This window comes from Anas acuta, chromosome 10, assembly GCF_963932015.1.
Source record: "Anas acuta chromosome 10, bAnaAcu1.1, whole genome shotgun sequence".
NCBI classification, from domain to species: domain Eukaryota; kingdom Metazoa; phylum Chordata; class Aves; order Anseriformes; family Anatidae; genus Anas; species Anas acuta.
Genome location: NC_088988.1, coordinates 17,544,810 through 17,554,983, shown reverse-complemented (window position 1 = coordinate 17,554,983; position 10,174 = coordinate 17,544,810). Strand labels below are relative to the sequence as shown.

At 38.3% G+C, this 10,174-nt stretch overlaps 1 long non-coding RNA gene across 4 annotated transcripts in view; it reads left to right on the top strand.

Annotated features, from left to right (window-relative positions):
• The window catches only part of LOC137861962 (uncharacterized), a 152,579-nt gene that overhangs the window by 34,842 nt on the left and 107,563 nt on the right, over nt 1–10,174 (top strand). Inside the window, exon 5 of one of the 4 annotated variants that reach the window (XR_011099952.1) lies at nt 9,345–9,918. The exons of the other annotated variants lie outside the window; for them this stretch is intronic. This is a non-coding gene — a long non-coding RNA (uncharacterized lncRNA). Of the gene's footprint in view, nt 1–9,344; nt 9,919–10,174 lie in introns of those variants that run through there. 4 annotated transcript variants of the gene reach the window in all.

Below are 10,174 nucleotides of genomic sequence, written 5' to 3'. Positions count from 1 at the left end.
GCAGTGCAGGATTTGGGCTGTGGATTCTGTAGAAGGAGCTGAGCTGTACTCTGATAATGATGAAAATATCCTTAGGGTGTAGAAATCATTATAAAATAGTATAGTTATCACATGTATAATTTATACCATTATAATCTAATCGTCCCTATAATTTATTAAATTTGTAAGCATTTAACATATATATATATATATATATTTTTTTTTTTTTGCTAAGATTTCTGCATTCATCTTTTTAGTTGTTTTCTTTAAACAAAGACATGAAAATATCTACCTCTCTCAGAAGTCAGTAGGAAGAGATAACAAAGATTTTGTAAAAAAGCAAATAAAGCAATCGAAATTTTCAAATGTGACTTTTCAGAAGAATTGTAAAGGTTTTATTTGCAGTAAGGCAATTTTGTGTTAATTGCTTATACAGTTATAGAAGTGGATAATTACTACAGAAGCTTTTTCTTGCCTGAAATAAAAACACCAAAATTCTATGACATGGAAACCCATTTGAAAAGGTGGAGAAATTTGCATAAGCTCCTGGCTGGTTATAGTTCCAACAAGGGTGGGCTTTCTCCCATACAGGCACATGTCCCAGGTGGGAATATTCTTGCAGTTTGCAGTGGAATGCATGTTGGGTTGAGTGGGTTATCTTGTCTGCTAGCTGTGCAGTTCCTCAAATTTTGTTCTTCATAGCAATAGCCAGCTCAGACCTTCCTTGTTCTTACTAGACTGAAATGACTTTTCTCATCATATTTGTGCTCTGTGGCTGTTTGTTTATTCTGAAGTATGTGCCTGTGGCTTCTGTTTGCCCTCCTATGTCATGAGTACATGCTCTTCACATACTACGCGTAAAGCAGCTGACAGAGCAGTGTGGAGGTGGGCCAGGAGCAGCTATTACCTCCTAGGAGCCTTTGCCTTGGAAAGATCCTCTCTAATATTGCCTTGCCTTGTTCAGTTCACTTTTCCTACAGTTCATTCATAGCCTCCTATGTCAGCAAGTGTAATATTTCACATTCTGAATTCATGTGACTCTTCCTTTAAAATGGCTACCTACAATGCAGATGGGAGCAGTGGTCTTCAGTACCAAAACTGCATTAGCACAGTGTTGTGTTCAGGCTGCAGGATCCGGCTAAGACAGCTATGTTGTTTTGGGAATATAAGCTAATATGTTTGTACCTGATTGCACCATATAAATACTGCAAGTCACTTAGGAGCTCTAAAAAAAGCAAACGTTCTCTCTAGTCAGAGTCCAAAAGCAAGAGTTCTGGACCTTGTGTTCTGGACCTTGTATTCTCTACTTTTGATGTGATGGAAATGAGTATGGAAATGAGTATGTTCCCACGTATTAAGACTTAAATGAGGAACCTGGGGAAGGTCCTAGGGCTCAACAGAAGCTGGAGATAAAAATAACACCATAAAACTTTTTTCTCAGGATGATTTTTGGCCTTGTGATCTCTAAAAGAGAAATCTGATCTTGCTTTTACAGAAGTGCTGGATTGTGCTCAGAAGCATTTCAGCTGAAGAACAGATATCAAAATTTGAATTCTTTGAGTCACCAATGACTGCAGACTGTAATCTATGCTCTAAATTGTGACAATCATTTAGGAGGTGAAGCTTGGACAAAACTACTGGAATGTCTGTGGTGAGCTGCAGAGGACAATGCAGAAATCCCAAAGAGAGCACCAGCTGTGCTAGTTGTATAGCCAGAAGCAATTACAGCCAAATTTGTTGACAGAAGTCAAAGTGAATTAGCCTTACTAAGCAGTGAGTTGTGTTGGTTCAATCATTATTTGGTGCCAACAACACATCAGTTTGGGGAATCAGGGTAGGCATCTCTATACAGCACTGTACTGCACCATGCGGGCATACCAACCCCAGGCAGTCCTACCTCAAAGCATCTCCGGTGCACTCTGTTCCAGAGCACACGTAGATATGGTATGTGATGGCTAAGGTCATTGAGATTAAATGTGGTTGTGGATGACATCTATTACACCCAGAAGACTATGCTTTTGTTGATTGTGTCTTTTGTAGTCTTCCCAGGCATCTTAATTCAGGCACTGACAGTATTGTAGATTTGTATCTACATACGTCTTTACTGACCAGTTCATGTTACTCAGATATTTGCTGTTTTTCATTTTAATTTCCTCTCATTCTTTGCGGAGGTGAAATTGAATCTACGGAGTCCAGCTGTTGACCTGTCAGTTAGCTGAATATGGACGCCCATTTTCCTTATACAATGTAGATAGGCTGTGGATGTGGTCTACCTTGACTTCAACAAGGCTGCTCTTGGCTTGGACTGGCACATGCTTCGTTGGGTTAGAAATCGGCTAGATAGCCGGGCCCAAAGAGTCGTGGTAAATGGAATCAAATCCAGTTGGAGGCTGGTTACTAGTGGCGTTCCCCAGGGCTCGGTTCTGGGACCGGTCCTCTTTAATATCTTCATCGATGATCTGGATGAGGGCATTGAGTGCACCCTCAGTAAGTTCGCAGATGACACCAAGTTAGGTGCGTGTGTCGATCTGCTCGAGGGTAGGAAGGCTTTGCAGGAGGATCTGGATAGGCTGCACCGATGGGCTGAGGCCAACTGCATGAAGTTCAACAAGGCCACGTGCCGGGTCCTGCACCTGGGGCGCAATAACCCCAAGCAGAGCTACAGGCTGGGAGATGAGTGGTTGGAGAGCTGCCAGGCAGAGAAGGACCTGGGAGTATTGGTTGATAGTCGGCTGAATATGAGCCAGCAGTGTGCTCAGGTGGCCAAGAAGGCCAACGGCATCATGGCTTGTATCAGAAACAGTGTGACCAGCAGGGCGAGGGAGGTGATTGTCCCCCTGTACCCGGCTCTGGTGAGGCCGCACCTCGAGTACTGTGTTCAGTTTTGGGCCCCTCGCTACAAGAAGGACATCGAGGTGCTTGAGCGAGTCCAGAGAAGGGCGACGAAGCTGGTGAGGGGTCTGGAGAACAAGTCCTAGGAGGAGCGGCTGAGGGAGCTGGGCTTGTTTAGCCTGGAGAAAAGGAGGCTCAGGGGCGACCTTATCGCTCTCTACAGGTACCTCAAAGGAGGCTGTAGTGAGGTGGGGGTTGGCCTGTTCTCCCACGTGCCTGGTGACAGGACGAGGGGGAATGGGCTAACGTTGCACCAGGGGAGTTTTAGGTTGGATGTTAGGAAGAACTTCTTTACCGAAAGGGTTGTTAGACATCGGAACTGGCTGCCTAGGGCAGTGGTGGAGTCACCATCCCTGGAAGTCTTCAAAAGACATTTAGATGTAGAGCTTAGGGATATGGTTTAGTGGGGACTGTTAGCGTTAGGTCAGAGGTTGGACTCGATGATCCTGAGGTCTCTTCCAACCTAGAAATTCTGTGATTCTGTGATATTAATTCAGAAACACTTATGGACTCTGCTGCAGTTTGTAACATTCTTAATGGCATTTGATATGTCAAAAAATCATTTTGTCAATTTGATTGTGTAATATATTTAATTCTCCTAAATCACATCTGTGGAACAAATGAGAGATTGTTTTTTTTGTCAGTAGTGATAAACATGGTATAGTGTTCGGGGTTGTATGACAGTTTTCTAGACTTAGGCCAATGTTTTCTAAAATCCTTGCTGAAGAGGGCCATGATGCTTGTTTTTTAGTCATTGAATATGAGGGTGATTTTTATAAAGTCTCTTCTTAAAAATAAGCATTTGATTTACTTCTGTATATCTACTTAGAACTAAGTCAGCTGCATCACCATGTTTCTTGTCCCTTCCTCACTGTCTCTTTTAACTGTTTTTTTTTTTTTTTTTGTTTGTTTGTTTGTTTTGAATATTGTTCTGTTCTGCTTTGCTAACATGTAGCTTCTTCGGGTTGAATATTGATGTTTTGTCTTTTTTCCCCTACTATATTCCCCATCAGATATCTCTAGGTTGTTTTCTGATTTAGCTGCTGTGTTCTGGCTTATGCCTTCACCAGTGCAGTATCCCTCCTGCTGGAGAAAAGAGAGAACTCAGGTGCAGGGAACAGAGGAGATGCTTTATTTGGAATGGAGAATGCACAGACATCTGTCTTTCCAACTTTTAAACAGAAAAATAAGGCCTGTATTTGCACCTGTTACCATCAGGATGGTAGACATGGCCTCTATCAAACATATACTGACTGAGCTTCAACCATCTTTTCTCTAACTAATAAAAATGCTTCCAGCTACAGTTATTTGTGTTTTTTTTTGTTTGTTTGTTTGTTTGTTTTTGCTGTTCATGTCCGGTCCTCTCGCCTCTTAAATGTTGTTGATACCCCGTTCCTTTGATGGCTGAGACATAAATTGACCGTATTTATTATGACTTCAGAGAATTTCTTCAATTTTTGCTTTTGCTTTTCTCTGTCCCTCTGTATTTAGAGGTCTTTCCTCTCTTTCTCCTCGTGAAAACCAAACTAATTTGAAATTGGTCTAGAAATGTTCTTCAGATAAACCTTCTTTCTCTCACCAGGTCTGTCTCCAAGACCTTGCAGTATTCTTGTCAGCTTTGTGCTTCTTTTGTTTCTCAAATCTTTTTATCTAAAAAAAAAAAAATCTTTAATGTTTTCTAAGATACCATTTTTGATGTTTTGCTTTGGAGTTGTAAAATTGCCTTGTTTAATATTTATAGGTTCATGAATTAATTAGTTGCGAAATGCTGTATAAGGATTAGTACACTTATTAGAAAGAGGAGAAACACTAGATTCTACCCTCCCAAGGATGCGTTTTGTTTATGTATTTGCTACAGAGCATGCTGGTTTGCGATTGCCATCAGGTATTGTGTGTCACACAGAAACCAGCTTCTCCTGATTGAAATCAACTTAGATTTTGTATTTTATTTTTTATGCAGAATGAGTAACATTCTCAAAGTATGCCATCTTCACTGTAACACTGATGACAGCTCTTGTCTGGCTTTTAGCCTCAACTCCACTATTGCCCACACAGAAAAGCTGTGATCTGTTTTCAAAAATGACTGAATTTAGGGTTAGTGTACCCAACAGGATTTGTGGCTTAGTTTTGTCTTAAACTGTAAAACTGAGTTTCCAGTTTGTGTGAAATCCCCATAACACTGAGTTTGCAGCTTAGTAAATGCAACCAGGTTTTAATCTAATACATTTTTACTCAATCCTCCCTTTACATTAAAATAAATATATAACAGTTCTGAACCTGCTCAGTCTCCCGCTACAGTGATTGGGGAAAGGGCTGGATTATTGTGACAATCTGAAGTTATGTAATGCCAAGTGCTAAGAACCTGTAGTTCTGTTGATTTAGTTTGGGGTTCATGTTTTGAGTTTCTTTCTCTTGAAAATCAGAGCCATACAGGTATGAAGTTGTAAGGATCTCCAGCTGGGATCCGAGCACTCTGTGGATTCTATTCCTACTTACATTAATATCACTTTCCTAATCTGTAAAACGGGGACAGTAAGTTTGTGTACTTGAAAGTCATGTTGTGAACATTAATGTTTGAATTTTATGCAAATGTAAACTCTTCAATTTATTTCTGAATATAAATTTAACACACAAACTCCTCCGGGCATGATTTGTCTTTGTGTCTTTTATAAGACTGAGGACAGAGTCTTAATGAATCTTAAACAGTAGAACAAAATTCTTTCAAATCACCAAATCTGCCTGTTTGCAGATACTTTATTTTGCCTGTCCTATATTTTGCCTATCCCATTTGCCTTTGTCGTCCTAATCGGTTTTATTAGTTGCATAGACTATTAGATCAAAAGAGACTTTGATGACCATTTGTTAAATCTACAGTGCTCAAGGAAAAAGCTCTGAGTTTTCTGTGCACCCACTCATTTGCAAATTTTGAGCATACTTATCTCTAACTGCAGGATCTTCTCAGCATTATGGGGTATCTAGACTTGATTTTGGCCATTAGCTCAGGCTGAGAGCTGGCTGTGTACCATCTATTCTAGGAAGCTTCAATGCACTATCTGCTTTATTATTTTCTTTAATGATCTGGTTTTCCATAACAACACAATTTCAGTTCACTTTACAATTCGCCTTTTTTTTTTTTTTCCCTGAAGTTATTACCCACAAGAAATGAACATCTCTAACTTTCCCACATAAATCCCCAAAGTAAGTCATACCTAATAACTTTTAGTCCCTCACTGACAAAGTTTCAAGCAAAAACAATAACTTGGCTTTGACCCTGCTCTCTTCAAAAAGGAAGTTACTTCTGAGCAGCAACATCAAAAAGAATAAATAATTGTTTTTCTTTTTGTTGTTATGATATGGATCATCTGAGCAGTTAGTGGTAAGCAAGCCGTCTTTGATTTGGTTCAGACGCCCTAGTGCTTCGTCCTCTATTTATGTCAGCATGTTCCTGTTCCCACACCAGGAAAGTAGAATCCCTTGATTAAATTCATATTTGTTTTAATCTTTCCCTGTGTCTGATCTCAAGCTCAAAGATTCTAATGAAAAAAGTAGTGTATCCTGCTGGGAAGAGTGCTGATGTCAGACTTTAGTCTGTTTGTTCTGTTCTAACCTGATAATGCTGGAAATGCTTAGAACCCAAATGCTCAACTCTAGCAGATTCTTAAGACAAAGATATTTTGATATTTCATGGAGAGTTATAAGCAGAGCTTTGTGCTTGTAGAACTAAATAAATAAAATACACTTTAAACAAATATTTATGAAACAGCAACTGACCGCAACAGTGAGTTTAATTAATCTGACCTCTATTTTTTAAGGCAGGATTTTCTAAGTTCAACACTAAATAAATAAGAATAGGAAATACAATTGTTTGATTGCATTTTTTTGAGCTATATTAAGAAATACTTGGAATCAATCATTTTTTCCATTAACATTTGAACTATTAAATGCTAAGATTCATTCTGTCTTGTGCAACAACTGTCATTTTTTATTTATTTATTTAATTGTTTTCTGAGGACCTAAAGGCACAGACAGATGATTTCTCCTCCTAGCTGGAGTAGTTGAACATGTTACTGTCATTTTTCCCTCCCCCTGCTTCCTTCCCCATGCTTTCGCTCCAGCTGCTTCTCTGCTGGAGGTTTCTGCCCTAGAATTCCTGCAGGTGGAACAGAATGTGTGTGGTCATCATCTGTTTCAGCATAAAGGCAGCCAACTTAGCTAAATTATCTTCCTGAGTGGTTAAAGCTAAGTTGACTTACTAAAGTAGGTGAAGAGGGCATGCATGTCTAATCCTTCAAGCAGAGATGTGCTAAGAAGCTGGGATCAGTAGCATCTTAGTAAGAGCCCTTTGCAAATTGTCTGGCGTTGCAGACAGACTTGCTATGCATCATGGAAGGTGCTGTGTGTCCCCAGTTTTCAAGCTGACAGTGCTCAGCAGTTTCAAGGAGGCATTCAATACCTCAGAGAGGGCATAATTAGGGATCCGAAGAATGTGTTTTTTCCTCTGAACAATTTGTACAAACAGATAAGACATAGCAGTCCTTGACAGATATGATTCTAGAAGCTTATTTGGACATCTAGATGTGGGTTACTAAAATCCAGTTATAAACATCCATTTTTCAACACTTGTCATGCATATATTGGCAAACCCAATGGGACATGATAGTGCAAATCTGAGTTTATGGCTCCTCATGGAGCCACGCAAGAACAGTGATTTCAATTACAGGTGGGAGGGAGGTCTTTCCCTATTACATTTCTCTATTACAGCTACTAGATGTTACCAAGAGCTATGAGAAGCCTATGAACCGTACATCTGTTTGTACTCATATCCCAGTCCAGTTGTTGGCTAATAATAGCACAGACTCAAAAACAGTCTTTCTTTCTTGGATAGTGGTCCTTATTTGATTGAGCTAGCTATTTTTGGTTATTTAGTTGAGTCATTTCAGAATAGAATAGAATTTTAAGTCATTCTACCAAAGAGATCCACTGTAAGTAATCAGAAACATACACTGAGATGCAAATCATACTAACTGTAGCGACCATGACCGTACCATTTACCCCTCGAGACTAACAATGTTCCTGAAGTCAATCTGAATGTAGGAATGCAATTGCCATTCTCCATAGCTTGAAAGGACTGCACATTGGCAGAAAAACATTTTTTCTTGATTTCATTATAGAAATGGTTGGCAATATAAAACCAAAAGTAATACTTTTAAAGTGGTTTTGGATATTGAATAATGTTTTTCAGATATAAAAGTTAATAATACAAAATTTATTAAATAGTGATTATTGGATATATTATTTTCTCTCTGTTATTTTAGCTCAGTATAGATTTTATTTGTTTGTTTGTTTTGCTGCAGTCCTCCCAGATGGTTTTCTGTCCTTAGTTGTCCCTGTTTTATTTTGGCAACACTGTAGATACTATATCCTCTGTAGAGAAACACTAATCTTGGCAGTATTCCTGGCAGTCTTTTATCTCTCTCTATCCATATGGCACTATATATGCTACCTAAAGTGTATTGCTTACTTCTAAAGATTAAGGAGTAAAATAAATAAGTTATAAAATGTCTTCACATATTGTCTACTCAGTGATTGTATGTTGTTTTTGTGCGAGATAATCATAAGATACATGATGAGATGTACTTGATTTGAAAGAGACCAGTGATGAAGTTCTCTTTAAACATACAGATTTTGCCCCGGACAAACATTCATCTGTGAAAAGGAAGAAATTATAATTTGACAAAAGTGGTTTGAAACTTTATTTTTTAACGAAGTTCAGGAGAAAAACACTACAGTAGTGTTGGATGTCATCACTGTCTAATTATAGATTGGATTATTTGATTGACTGATATACACAAACCTGGTAAATCTCTGCTGTTATGAGCTTTCAAATCTAAGGCCATAACTATACTGTATTTGTAGCCTTTGTTCTTATAAATATTTTTTTCTACTATTCTTCACATCATGCAAAGCTCTTAAAGTATGTGGTTGCTTGTGCTGTGACTGTCCTGTCTTGAGCAGTCTGTGTTATAGTTTGAAATCTGAACTGTATGAGAACTGGGCTGGAATCTGGCCATAAATATACTTTGAATGTTGATAGACCTTCAGTTCTTCTCCCACAAATCTGTGATACAGATTCTTCCCTACATGATGTAGCCAACTGGTAAAAATCTTGGGATGACCCAGATGATACAGATTTTTGTCAGATATTCTTGTAGAACTAAAAAAACTCCCTTGATCATATATTGTTATTTCCACAACAATACAGTTTTGAAAATCAGTCAGTTTGCAATGGAATAAAAATATTTCACTACAAACTTTTCAGCCAGCTCTAGCTCTGACATGTTTTGAATATTCAGTTTGCACAGCTATTTTTCTAAGCAAAGATGTGACAACTATTATTAAATAATACATCATTACTTTCTGTTTGTATTTTGGAACATTTATATACTGGTAAGCTGATCTCTGACTTTTTTCAGGGGTGTCTCTTGAGGCAGCTGAATCGAGCTGTGACAGCTAAAATGCATTTACTATAAGAAGGGAAAAGAAAAAGGTGAAGGAATTCAACAACTGAAACTTTACAGCTCTTAAGCTTCTACTTCTGCTAAGCATTATAGCATGAGAAATGGTTCCTGCCACAACTTCTTGTTGCAATTCATTGAAAACAGAGAGTTTTTTCCTGTATGTCATAGCAATTGAATTAATCCAGTTATGTGGCTTTGCTAGGTTTTCTATTTTTGTTTCTTCAAGTTTTCAATCTATTTTTGTCCATCTCTTAGTATGTGCATTATGCACAAAGAAGACGAAGCTGCTCTCATTTTTAATTCCCAGTACCTCCTTTTGATTGAAAAGCTGTGTATTTCAAGAGTAATGAAACATGATATGAAATGGATTTTTGTCATTGTTTTTGTTAAGCAGGCATCATTATACAGTAACCTTAGTGTGAGTAAAAGAACGAAAAAATTATTGTTTCCTCTGTTCCAAGCACCCCTCTACCTACACAGCCTTGGAAAACAGAGCATAGAGTGTAGAAGGATCTGCTTGTATCTGTACAAGCAGAACTTTTATACAGACCTGATTATAATACCCTTGTTATTAAAAAAAAAAAAAAAAAAAACAACAACAACAACAAAAAAAAACTACTTGGCATAATTGAAGAGCTGGGAAGTAATATTTTTACATCAGTCATGTCTACACCTACAGCAGACATATTACACAAGTGGAGATTATAGGTTGAATTTCCAAAGAGGAGTGTGGAAGGCATGTGCAGAAACATCGTTAACAAGTAACAGGATTTATGCGTGTGCCT